Here is a 13,992-nt window from a genome sequence, read left to right as displayed (position 1 = left end):
CTTTTTTTTTATGTGTTTGGTTCAAAAAGATCCTCTGTGTTTGCCTGTTTTGCTCTCCATTCATGCAATATTTATACTTAGAATTAACCAGGTATTTATTTCAATTGGATTTCACTTCTCATGTTTTTCCTACAATCTTTTTCCTGCACTCATTCCTGGTCTCACATCAAAAATTCCTTTAAATATAGGTATCTAATTTTTGGTCATTCTTTATCATTCTAACTACTTCTTTCATACCATATTTTATGACTACAAATGATATGGAATCTTTGTTCATAATTCAAAACATATTATAGCATTTTGTTGTAATATGCAGATCTTATTTTTGCATTTTCAAAGAGTTTATATGTTTTGTCTCTGTTACATGCATACCTGGATGTTTGTCACGTCATTAGCAGTCCTAATGCAGGTGATTTGTTCTACTCCTGAAACAAATTGGGTTTTACCATTCACCCATCAACAAAATTACTTTACAGTTGATTTTTTTTTGTCTTCCCTATTTGTGATGCACTTCTTTTCCTGCTTGATACTGTGTTTTTTGGACAGTGCGCTTTGTACTGTAAGCTAGAGGCAGACAACATTTTGATTTGTTCACTCATTACTATACCTGTAGTGAAAAAAATTTAAAAAGGCAATACTTCTGCCAAAGGCTAGTAAATAGAATTTTAGCATGTGTAACCTGATAGTCTGTGTGAGATTTAAAAAAAGAATGACTTCTGGGTGAAAGCTTCACCCACTGGATTTTTAAAGCATCACAGGGTCCTTGTTAAACTAAAACATGGATGACAGATCAAAGACTTTTGCTGGAGGAATTTCCGCCAGCAAAAGATTGAAAGCAGGTTCTCTATTTTTCCGTCGGAAAAAGTTCCTATTGGAAATTCCGTTTGTCTGTATGCAATTCCGATGCGCAAAAAACCATGCATGATCAGAATCATCGCTTTGTTCAGAAAACTTTTGTGTGACTGTGTGTATGCCAAGCTTGAGCGGAATTCCGTCAGAAAAACCATCCAAGGTTTTTCCGTCGAAAATTCCGATCATGTGTACAGGGCATTAGACTTGTGTAAGTATTTAAAAGAAAAATGCAATGATACATTGTCTTTCTACTGGGAGTCTTTATTAAAACTTTATGAGAGCAAAGCCACTATCACTGTCCCAATAGAATTCAGTGAATGTGCTTAAAAGAAATAGGTTTCATTTTTTATTTCTTAGGTTTCTGGAGGACCGCCAACATTCAATTCAGTCTGTCATTTTTGATTCTATCATACTGCCCTGTATTCATTAACCTCTGATGCAGAACTTTGTCATATGCTTTCAGAAAATTTAATTACAACATATGATGTTCATGGCATTTCTCCTGAGTGCAGTGGTAGCAATATTCTTTGAAATACAACATATAACTCAAGAGCTTGTATTATTGGTCTTCCCTATAATTGTCTTAGCATTTCCTTCTTAGAGGAAGCTCTTAAATCTCTTAGATTAGAGCTCTTAATAATAAATCAGTATCTCTGTCCCATTTGCAACATGGTAGCTGAACTGATGTTTTATTTTATTCTAATGTAAGAATGTTAATGTTGCCTAAATATTTTAAGAGATAAGTGTTCATGAAGGACTGGGTATCACATGTAAGTGTCTGGTTGTTTCATTTTATTTATAGGTCTAATAAAAATGTATTGTAATATGCTACAATGTTCACTTATAAGTTTATGATCAATTATACTTTTAAGCTGGCAATAAATCTTGCAGTCTGATCAAAGCTACTAAAATAATGTAATATAAAAGTCCACCTGACTAGATACAAATTGGGTAAGTTTTTAGCTAGGATTGTTACTACATAGTTTTGGTAGATAAAGTAGATCAGATAGAGAACGCACATTCGATTTGCATGGTGTATGGCCAGGTTTATGAGCAAAAGTTGTTGATCATTTACAAACTGTCCATGTCTTCTTACTTTTAGGAATAAAATATAAGATTGTTTCACTTTGGTACAGGACTCATGCAGAGTTCCATCACATACATCTCACCACGCCTAGTACCTGCTAGTGGCGTTCAAATGTGAAAGGCACATACCTTCATATTTAGGGGGATTGTTTTGTAGCAACTCTGGTCCTAAACAGGGCTGCTAAATCTAGTTGTGCTAGGTGGTAACTAGCCTGGCTAATTGGTAGTCTTTGATCCATTGCTTTCTGTCCTAAGTCTGAGTTCAATTCATAGTCTCTCTCTTCTATCAATAGGTGGCATAGTTGTTTTTGGCATTAGGATGATGGATTACAGCAAATTCAGGTGGTGAGTAAATAAGTTGTCTCGGCCGAATATCAGGAGTTTCTTTGGCCACTTTGCATGATGGGATAGGCTATTTATTTTGGGAGGAGTCAGGTGATCAGGGTTCTTTCCACCAGGGGCTGCGGCCCGGGTGGGTGTGTGCAAACAGCTCCTGGTTGCTCGGCCTGAAGCCTGTGGCCAATCCTGGAGTCCTACTGGCTGCTAGGTCTACGTGAGGCCTATCCAGTAATTCAAGAACTTGCAAAGGAGTAGGGATGAGTTGAACACCGCCCTGTTCGGTTCGCACCAGAACATGCGAACAGGCAAAAAATTTGTTCGAACACGCAATCAAGCGCTTGTATAAAAGAAGACAGTGGTCTCAGCATATCCTTCCTTGGAAGGATATGCTGAGACCACTGTCTTCTTTTATACAAGCGCTTGATTTTACTGCTTAACACGTGAGTGTATTTCCTTTGCTTTTTATGTATTAAAATTTCCATACGGAGTTACACTATATGCCTTCCTCTTTCTTTTAATTATGGGGCTGACTGCCTATATCTACTGAGTCCATCCATACCTTACACTTGTTCGGAGGTCCATCTGGAGGTCATATCTGGATAGAGCATCTGATCCCCTTGGTATATTATACCACAAAGCTTGATTGACTCACTAGGTGTACACCTATTTGAGTTCAATCCCTCTGGTAAGCAGCTTCTGGTGTCTTTGGTGGTGGACCCACTATTAACTGTTATTACATCATACATATTTGAAGTTAAAGACTGTCACTATATTATATCCACATGTGGTTGAGGATTATCATCACACATGACTGAAGCTTGTCACTGACTTTTTTCTTTTTTGGACATCACACGTCCAAGTTACTCTGTTTATAGACATCACATGTCATAATAGAGGACTGCTTGGAGTATTTTTGAGCACATCATTTATTATTCAAGTTTTCTGTACTAATATTATTTGTTATGGTTTATATGATCACATAAGCGCTGCACATTTCACCCTATTTGTCATTTTTGCTCCTAAATTCCATACCAGGCCCTTCAGGTCTGGTATGGATATTAAGGGGAACCCCGGCCAAAATTTTTTAAAAAATGGCGTGGAGGTCCCCCTCAAAATCTATACCAGACCAATACAACGTGGGGCATGACATCATTTTTGCTCTGGTTGCCCCTGGCAAGATACTGCAACTACACAATAATTTTGTCTGGCTCTGTGGGAAAGTGGCAAGTAACATCTTTATTACTCAGAGAATGTGTTATTATCCTTGTGAACTGTGTGGGGAAGCACCTAAGTGTCTTTTTTGCTCTTGGGAGAGTGTCTGCCTGGTCTTTTGCCACTTTACGCCAGTGCTTCAGGGGTTAAGGCAGACTCCATGACAGTTTTGGCATGGTGCTGGAGAAAACACGTGTTGAGCTACTGTTATCAAGCGGAGAATATGGCACAGTTTGGCATCTCAATGACGGACTGGAAAGTCTATGTTGCGGGCATCGGAGCTGGCCGGGGGGGGGGGGGAAGGGGGCTGAAGAAAGTCCTCACTAATACCGGAGTGCTGTATGTACCAAAAGGTTGCCTGGGGCTTTACACAGTGGGAGGCTATAAAGCAATTGGGCTGTTGTGTGCAAAGTGTTCCAGCCTAGCTACCAATGTTTGTCCCTGGATTACCTGTGGGCACTGTGGAGAACCACTACTAGAGGTAGTTTTGTATGCCCTACCCTCACGGGTGCTATAAGTGAATTGGGGCAAGTATGTCGCTACTCCTGCTGCCAAAGTTCCTGTGAACACTGCTACTGTCTCCCTGCTTTCTGAAGTGGCTGCTCCTTCAGCTATTGTGATGGCTACAAAGCCAGGCAACCCAGTGATCTCCCGTGGCCGAGGTCAGGCCCCCAATGATTCTTGATGGAACCTCCCAGGGAGAAGACAACTAAGTCGGGTATACCTGATGTGAGTGAAGGCAGTGTGCCTGTGGAAACTGCCACTAAGGGAGCAGAGTTTGGAAAGTCTACTGTTACAAGTTCAAAGTGCAATTTGCTCCCGGCTGAAGAATTTTCAACTGGGTCAGATTCAGATATTCTGTCCGATCAGATATCTAAACTGTTTTCTGATAATGTGTCCTGGCCTGAGAGATGGACAGAAAATGATGCTGAGCAGCAGTGTGAGCCCACAAAGGAGGAAGTTCTCTCCACTATTCAAACCTCCGGTGGTGGGCCTGAGTTATCAGCATCTGCATCACCTGTTCTTTTCTTTGCAAGTTCTTTTGGAAGAGGAGCGGTGGGGTCACTGTGCCAAAACCCTTGATGTCATGGGGCAAAGGTCCTCTCTACTTACAAGTATGTCTCAAAAGCCTGACAAAATTGCAGGCTATCATGTCAAGTGTGCCTTAGATACACAAGTGTTACCTGGATGTGGGCATCCTAAACTATTGCCAAGAATGTCCAAGTTGCAAAGAATTGTCATGAGAAAAGTGGCTGAGGAGTATGGCTACTTATACCCATATGTGCCAGAAAGTCTGGAAGCTGAAATCCAATGCAAAGGAGCACAGTGGGTTGATACCGCTATCCGAGAGTACCTGAAAATTCACGCTCACTGTGATATAAGAAAGTTGTCACCCCGACATGCCGGGAAGTATACAAATGTTCTTCAAACCTGGAACTATGGCCACCATATCTACTGTGTTTTTCTTCGTAGGCCTAATCAAGACGATGTGCAGCACTACTACTACTATTGGATCATCTGGAAAGCCTGTTCAATTACCTGATTCTTGTTACTATTGCTAACATTCTTCAATTATTGAAAGCTTGTGTCAGGTCAGCGTGGAACACAGCAGTGTGCTTAGTTGGGCTGTGTCAGTTCCACAAGAAGCTGTTCTGCCTTTGCAATATGTTGAAGTAGGGACACTCTTGCTTGCGCTGTTGCTGCTGGACTGTGCTCCTGATACCAGCAGTTGCAGGAGGTGCTCTTAAAAGTGACATGCTGGCCTGTGCCCTGGAATTGCCAGTATGCGTCACTCTGAAACGTGATATGCTGATCTGTTGCCCTGGATTATCAGCATGTCTTGTTCTTCATATGTGAGGAAAAGTGATCTCAGTCCCCGGCTGTAAAAAAGATAGGGTGAGATATTTTTTATATATTTGTGGAAGGGGACTTTATTGTTCAGGAAGATGGAAAAGTTCTTCAAGATTACAGTCCCTTGCATACTTGTGTGGCTAAGATGCTTGTTTCAAAGTTGTAATGCTTGTTCCGGGGAGAAGTGGACCTTGCTGGAAAGTTGCTGACCATGTTGTTGCAAATCACAAGGCAATTGCCTATTGGACTTTGGGGCTCCAAGGACAATGGGGTGTCTTTGGGTAGTTAGTTAGTTAGTAGGGTAGACTGTGATGTGGCAAAGGGGGCAAGTCTTTTACATCCAATCTGAATCTCATGGTCTTAAATGTTATCTATGGACTGTTCTTTCATGACTGACCACTAGATGGCGTGAGTGTGCCACTCTGAGTGAGTCCTAAGTTCTTGCTTTCAAATATTCTAGTGTAGGTTGCTAAGTGAAATATCATTTTTAGATATGCTAAAATGCTTCGGAAATATGGTGTCACTCTCATGGGAGTGGGGCCCTGTTTCCACTTGTAAATATTTCCAGGAACAGTTATTTGCTAGGATTGTGTACATATATTAGGGTATATTGTTGTGTTTACTTTACACCACTTTTATATCATAGAATGTTGCTAGAATGTCATATTTTCCATGTTGCATAATTTAGTGTCTGTCAGGTGTTTCTGCATCTTCCTCGGCTGAGGAGAGACAGAGTCTAGACTGTGTACAGTGATGTCATCTTTAATTGCTTTATCATATAAATATTAGATGGTTAGGATATAGGATTATTACTCATTGTGGGGTTTTTTCACTGCTATTGTGTGGTACACCATACATAATTGTAAATACAGTTTCATATTTGTTCTCATGTGAAGTATTACTTGTAATTGTACATCTGTTATGTTCACCCATATTTGTTACTAAATGTTCATCCTTCCCCTTATCCCTCCCTATCCACGTTTTGCCAGGACATCCACTCTCAGGATTGAGAGTATATGTTTTTTTTTGTTTGCAAAATCTGAGATATAGTTTCCTTGGCAGGGGGGAGATTATAGCACCCTAGTCCTAAACAGGGCTGCGAAAAAATCTAGTTGTACTAGGTGGTAACTAGCCTGGCTAATTGGTAGTCTTTGATCCATTGTTTTCTGTTCTAAGTCTGAGTTCAATTCGTAGTCTCTCTCTTCTGTCAATAGGTGGCACTGTTTATATTGGCATTAGGATGATGGATTACAGTGAATTCAGGTGATGAATAAATAAGTTGTCTCATCCAATTATCAGGAGTTTCTTTGGCTGCTTTGTATGCTGGGATAGGCTATTTATTCCGGAGGAGTCAGGTGATCGGGGTTCTTCCCGTCCAGGGCTGTGGCCTGGGTGGGTGTGTGTCAAACAGCTCCTGGTTGCTCGGCTGAAGCCTGAGACCTGGCTGCTAGGTCTATGTGAGGCCTATCCAGTAAATCAAGGGTCCGCAAAGGAGAATCAGCAGAGGTTAAGCCTGAAGCCTGGGGCAGAACCATGTGTGATAGAGGCTCAGCCCGAAGGGAGCCTGTTCATTGCTGGAGGTAAAGGAGAAGCAGTTGCCACTCCTGTTACCAGAGGCAAGAAGTACCAGAGCAGATGCTTCACTAGCCGGGGATGGTGAAGTACCGTATTTATCGGCATATAACACGCACTTTTTTCCCCTGAAAATCAGGGGAAAATCGTGGGTGCGTGTTATAGGCCGATCCCCCCCCAATTGTGTGTGATCGGAGCGATCGCGGCAATTGCCGCGATCGCCGCCGACATACACAGCCGTGTGGAAATTCAAATACGGCGCCGAGACTGCAGGGACTCGGCGGAGCGGAGCTACACATAGCCGAGAGTCCTCGGGTTTTCTCGGCGCCGCTTACAGTCCCGCCCATAGGGCGGAACTGGGTGGGACTGTAAGCGGCGCCGAGAAAACCAGAGGACTCTCGGCTATGTGTATCAGCGCTCCGCCGAGTCCCTGCAGTCTCGGCGCCATATTTAAATTTACACAGGGCTGTGTATGACGGCAGGGATCACGGCGATCCCACAAAGCTGCACGGGGGGGGCAAAGCTGCACTGGGGCAAGGCTGCATGGGGGGGCAAGGCTGCACTGGGGCAAGGCTGCATGGGGGCAAGGCTGCACTGGGGCAAGGCTGCATGGGGGCAAAGCTGCACTGGGGCAAGGCTGCACTGGAGAAAAGCTGCACTGACAAGGCTGCACTGGAGAAAAGCTGCACTGACAAGGCTGCACTGACAAGGCTGCACTGACATGGCTGCACTGACATGGCTGCACTGACATAGCTGCACTGACAAGGCTGCACTGACAAGGCTGCACTGACATGGCTGCACTGACATAGCTGCACTGACAAGGCTGCACTGACATAGCTGCACTGACAAGGCTGCACTGACAAGGCTGCAATGGACACTGGGGCAAGGCTGCACTGACAATTCTGCACTGGGGCAAAGCTGCACTGACAAGCCTGCACTGACAAGGCTGCAATGGACACTGGGGCAAGGCTGCACTGACACTGACAAGGCTGCAGATGGACACCGATAACGCTGCATTGATGGGCATTTTAATGTAAGTTTTTCTTCCTTAAACTTCCCTCCTAAAAGTTTTTTTCCTTAAAATTCCCTCCTTAACTTGGGTGCGTGTTATACGCCGGCGCGTGTTATACGCCGATAAATACGGTAAGTGGGAAAGCTTCAGTGGAGACACATCCAGGAATACAGCGATTAGCTGTGAGTAAAGCTTGAAGCAGTACGGCGGGTAGCTGTAAGTAGAGCTTGAAGATAAGTACACTAGTTAGCTGTGGGTGAAGCTCGAGGGATCCAGCAGGAAGCCGAGAGTCCAAGAAGTCTAGTGAGAGATGGTGAGCTGAGCTTGAGGCTCTACAGTGGGATACTGTGAGTTAAATTGGAAGATCTACAGTGGGATTAATATGAGAAAAATTGTTGCTATAAGAGACAGCATTTGCTACAAGATACAATTTGCTGTATTCAGCTTAAAGACCCTCTTTCTGTATTGCTGTCTGCCTAGTTCTATTTTTGTCTGTGGAGTTTGCCTAATTGCTATTGCATTTGCCTAAGGGTGTCCTGTGCTCTAACCCTCTCTCCCACCATTCCTGTTGAGAGAAATAAGACTCTCTTTGTTTATTTTTACAAAAAGTGACTGGCGCCCAATCTTTCCACCTTGCACCACACCCACTATGTCTAGTAGCCTGCACCCTGAGGAGGAAAGTCAGTTCTCCCTGGCTCTGGGGTCACCATCAGGCCCTTGGAAGTTGGGGAGATTGCTACCGTTGTATGAATATTCCATTCTGGCAGGCTGTATTCAATATATCAAATAAGAAGTGCATAGCCAACCTATAGACTCAATGCACCAATTCAAATACTTTGTGTCTTCTTCCTTGGTGGATGCGTCTCCTAAACGCAATCTTCATACCCATAGGAACCTTTTCCCCTTCTCCCTTGCTAAATCCTTTCTTCTTAAATGGGGTACAGCAATACCTCCCATTCTTTTTCATATTGCCTATTACTGTAGATGATTTCTTCTACTCTTCAAAACTGTTAATAATAAGACTGCTGTTCATACTTGTAACTGGAAACATTTAAATATATATATATATATATATATATTTGTTTTTTTTTCTATTTGTTTTTTAACTAAAAGTTGACTATTATATGGTTTATTACAAATGATGAGCTAGTGCTAGATTACATGAATGGATATGAGATACAGTCTGTGACATTAAACAAACAAATGTGAAAAGACACATAATATCCTGTCAAATTTGTGAGAATTGACACAATTGCATATAGGGTAAATGCACATAAAGTCGCTAAACATTGAATCGCAGATCTGACAAGTGCTGAAAATTGACACAATTGCATATAGGATAAATGCACATAAACGTGAAGTTAAAGTTCGTGGCTAGCTTCATAAGTGAATAAAGAAGTGGAGATGGTTGGATAGTGCACCAATCACCGTATTCAAACCCGTGCTCCACACGCCCCTCTGGGGTTCAAACTCACCACAAAGTTGCAGTTAATAAGCATTCACGATCTCCCACTGATTTACTGCTGGGCCGACTTGGAAATCCACATCATCAGCGTATATAAGGAAAAAAAAGGACAGGCTCCACATGGAGTAGTACTATTTTCCAAAGGATTTATTAAAGATGTGTGTTGTCCAAGTTGTATATAAAAAAACCTTGCTGTTTCACATAACTGCCGTCAATATCCACTCATCTAATGACTTAGTGTCAGGTTTCCAAGCTGACAGTGTTCAGCCAAATGAACGAAAATGGATCAGAAATGCCAAAAAGCCGTGCGGGAGACACTGTAAACCAGTGAGTCGCTCAGTACAAATCCTTCCCAAAAACTATGCTGGACATTAGAGCGCAATATATGTAGATCTATTCAATATGCCATGAGATCGTTCCCTGATCGATTTCGTCTTTCCGACTTTATCAAAGGGGTTTGACCTCATGGCATGGCGTGTCAGAATAAATAGTGTTGTGTGAAGGCAATTAGTGTTAACTCCTTGTATCCCTCTCAGTTGCCATGTTAAACAGGTGCACTCCACAACCTGAGAGTTCCAAAGGAAACAAGGAGGTCAAATAGATTACTAATTTGAACCGGCATTAAGTCAGAGGATCACAGAATCTACAAAAATCATGTACATCATTATTAATAACACCTCTCTCACACAACACTCTATACACATGAAACAAATTCATTAAAATGCATTAAAATAGGTGGTATGCTTTACTCTTAATATTCCTAGACTAAAATATAGTATATATTCACTAGGATCATTCACAGTGCAACTTATATCAAAAATAGAAAATAAAAACCTCTCTTGTTATTTCTGAATAACTGAAACAGAGGATTTACTCAGAATAAAAATTACAGTGTCCAAAGCATTAAACAAAGTCAGCCCCGTGTCAAAAAATAAAAAAAAAATAAAAATCTAAAAAATTAATAATCGCTAATAAAACAGTTCAAATCGAGATCCACATTTAACCCTCTAGGAGCAAGGCTATCAGTTAAATAGATCCACTCCGTTTCCTTTTTGGATAATTCTCTCACCAAATTGGTACCCCTCCAAGAGGGTTTAATGTGGTCTATACCCCAAAATTTAAGACCAGCAGGGTTCTGATTATGGTAGATTTTAAAATGTAAAGATAAATTATGATCTTTAAAACCAATGCGTATATTGTGAATGTGCTCTGCTACACGTATTCTCAAAAGGCGTTTGGTTCTTCCAATATATAATAAGCCACAAGGGCAAGTTAGGGCATACACTACATGTGTCGTATTGCATGTCATAAACTGTTTAATCATGAACTCTTTGTTATTGGAAGGGGAAACAGAGGTCTTTACCCCTCTAAGTGGTCTGCTCACTTCCCTGCAGGCTTTACATCTCCTGCAGGCAAAGAACCCCTCCTGGTCCCAAAAAGTGGGAAGATGGCTGGGGGGGTCAAGGACCTTTTTTACTACAGCATCTCCGTAACTATGACCTCTACGGTATACATAAAAAATTCAAAAAGAAAGCGCCTCTTAAGTATCAGTGTTTATTCAAATATTAAAAGCATACATAAGCACTTACATTAGGGCTGATGAGTGACAGCTTCCATACAGAACTGGACCCGGTATCGTCAAAACTCCAAGTGTAAAGGGCTAGATGGATGCCGGGCGGATGGCCGTGGACCTCCGCTCGGAAAAGCCGGCTGTGTGTGCGGTGAAGTGGAGAAGTCACTTCCGCGTTCCAACAGGTCACATGGGTGATGACGTCACTCGGGTAGTTCAGATTCACAGGGGTCCACTACGCGTTTCTGAGCATGCGCGAAGCTCGTAACGGGCACGCGCGCTCCTTTTTCAAGTGTGTATGGGACAGCAAACCAGGAAGCTTAAATAGCTCTATCTAAGAGACAGATACTGATCTAGACCAATTAGAGAGAGGGAGGGAGCGTATCTGGGAGGATTAAATAACGATAATAGGAATAAATTCTCTATGGATTACAAATTGATGTGGAAGTGGTAATATATAAAAATAGTAAACTAATAAGGCTAATAGAATTTATCAAAAGACATGAAGATATTAAATTGAGAAGATAGAAAATGAATGAATAAATACAAGATATATAAATTATTGGCAAAAATAATTAAGAAAAATACTGATAGAAAAATAATAATGGTAGAAAAAATGGAGGTAGAAAAATACATGATAATGATAGTAAATAATAAGTAATGAACATAGGAATATTATATTCTATAAAAATAATAAAGAAAAATAATGATTAAAAAATGCATGATAATAATAATAAATAATGAGTAATAAACATGGGAAAAATTATGTTCAGTAATTTATGTTACTTGAAAGAGTAAATGCGAGTATGTCATATGAGACAATAAATTATCTATAATGATTGAGAAAAAAAAAAAAAAAAAAAAAATATATATATATATATATATATATATATATATATATATATATATATATATATATATATATATATATATATATATATATATATACACAAAAAAATATATACATATATATATATATATATATATATATATATATATATATATACACAAAAAAATGGAAAAAATATATATACAGAAAAATATATATTAATAGGAGTATTGTCTAAAGTTCTTATGGTAGGGGGCCCTCAATAAATGTATTTATTTTTATTCTTGCTATAGCAAAGGCTATCAAGAATGAACTGATACCAAGTAAAATAAAAAGCTTTAAAAACAATTAAAATTCACAACATAAAAAAGGGGGAGGGGGGCGAGAAAGGAGGGAGAGGATGAAGGATGGGAAGAGGGGAGAGGCCATAAGTTGTGTAAAACTAGGTTCACAGTACATATGTGCGACATGTATTGTTATACAATAATAGTATAGCAAAATCAGGAAATAAAAAACAGACGGAACACGCTAGGTTGTTGGTGTAATATAATAAAAATAAAATAAAATAATAAATACATTCTATATAATGGTATTAACCTCTAATTCCTCATTTAACCCATTGGGTGCTAAAGTGTCCAAAATAAAAATCCAAAAAGTTTCACGCTCACATAGTTTGGAGAAACGCCCGGCCTCGGATAATTTGCGTGGAATGGACTCAATTACCCATACCTGTAGGCCGGCAGTGGATTGGTGGTGGTGTTCAAGAAAATGTCTAGGGACGCTGTGTTCGTCACAGCCTTTTTCTATAAAACGGCGATGTTTGCCGAATCGTTGTCGCAGAGGACAAATGGTGCGTCCAACGTACAGTAATTTGCAAGGACATGTGAGACAATACACAACGTAGTCAGTCGAACAGTTATAGAAACCTTCCAACTGGTATGTTTTATCCTTGTGCTGAAAGCTGCGTTGGCTATGTCTCACAAAAGCGCAGGTCTTACATAAAGCTTTATTACACCTATACATGCCAGTGAGTGGAATGAGGCAAAGAGTGTTCTCTGGTTTGGTGGTGTTTAACCTACTAATTTGTTTTTAAGTGTTGGGGCCCTTCTGTAAGTGACCTTTGGTTTGTCGCCAAGGTCATTATTGAGAAAGGGATCCTGTTTAAGGATATTCCAATGTTTTTGGAGTATGGATTCCATCCTTCTGTGCTTGTTGTGATATCTGGTGATAAAGCGAACAGTGCCATGGTCAGTCTGTTTAGATGTTTTGGGCTTTTTTCCAGAAAGATAGATGGCATGTGCTTGATCAACCAATTTTTCAGGAAGCCCCGTTTCAAGAAATTTATTTTTAAGGTGAATGCTCTGGGTGATATAATCGGAATCCCTAGTGCAGTTTTGTCTTAATCTACAATATTGTCCCTTAGGAATATTATTTACCCACTGTGGGTGGTAACAACTATTATAATGTAGATAAGAGTTTCCCGCTGTAGGTTTGGTATAATTACGTGAAAAAATGGAATTCTGATCATGAAATAATTCTAGATCTAAAAAGGGAAGGCTCTTCTTATTGTGTTTAGATGTAAATGATAGACCGAGATCATTGGCATTACAGTGGGAAACGAACCTCTGTACTGATGATGATGGGCCATCCCAGATGACGATAATGTCATCTATATATCTGCCGAAGAAAATAATATGTCGAGCAAAAGGGTTATTGTTCCATATGTATTTATCCTCCCACAGACCCATGGTCAGATTGGCATAGGAAGGGGCAAAATTAGTGCCCATGGCTGTACAATGGGTCTGTAGGTAGAAGTCGTCATTAAAATGAAAATAATTATGATTAAGACAAAATAAAGTAGCTTCAGAGATAAATAACGGCCTGTTTGCCATTAATAAAGGGGTCAAGGGACAGAAAGTGTTGTACCGCCATTAGGCCTGTCTGGTGAGGGATGGACGTATACAAGGAATTTACGTCCAAGGAAAGCCAAGAATAGCTGTCTTGCCATCTATAAGGTGCCAAAAGTTCCATGAGATGTATCGAGTCTCGGATATAGGATGGAAGATTCTGTGCCAGGGGCTGTAAAAATGAGTCTACATATTGGGAGAAACCGCTGATTATGCTATTCATAGAAGCTACGATAGGTCTACCAGGGGGGTGAGAAGAATTTTTATGTATCTTGGGCATATAATAAAAATAAGGTG

The sequence above is a fragment of the Aquarana catesbeiana genome, linkage group LG03 (genome assembly GCF_042186555.1).
Source record: "Aquarana catesbeiana isolate 2022-GZ linkage group LG03, ASM4218655v1, whole genome shotgun sequence".
Lineage (NCBI taxonomy): Eukaryota > Metazoa > Chordata > Amphibia > Anura > Ranidae > Aquarana > Aquarana catesbeiana.
This window is presented reverse-complemented; position numbering follows the sequence as displayed.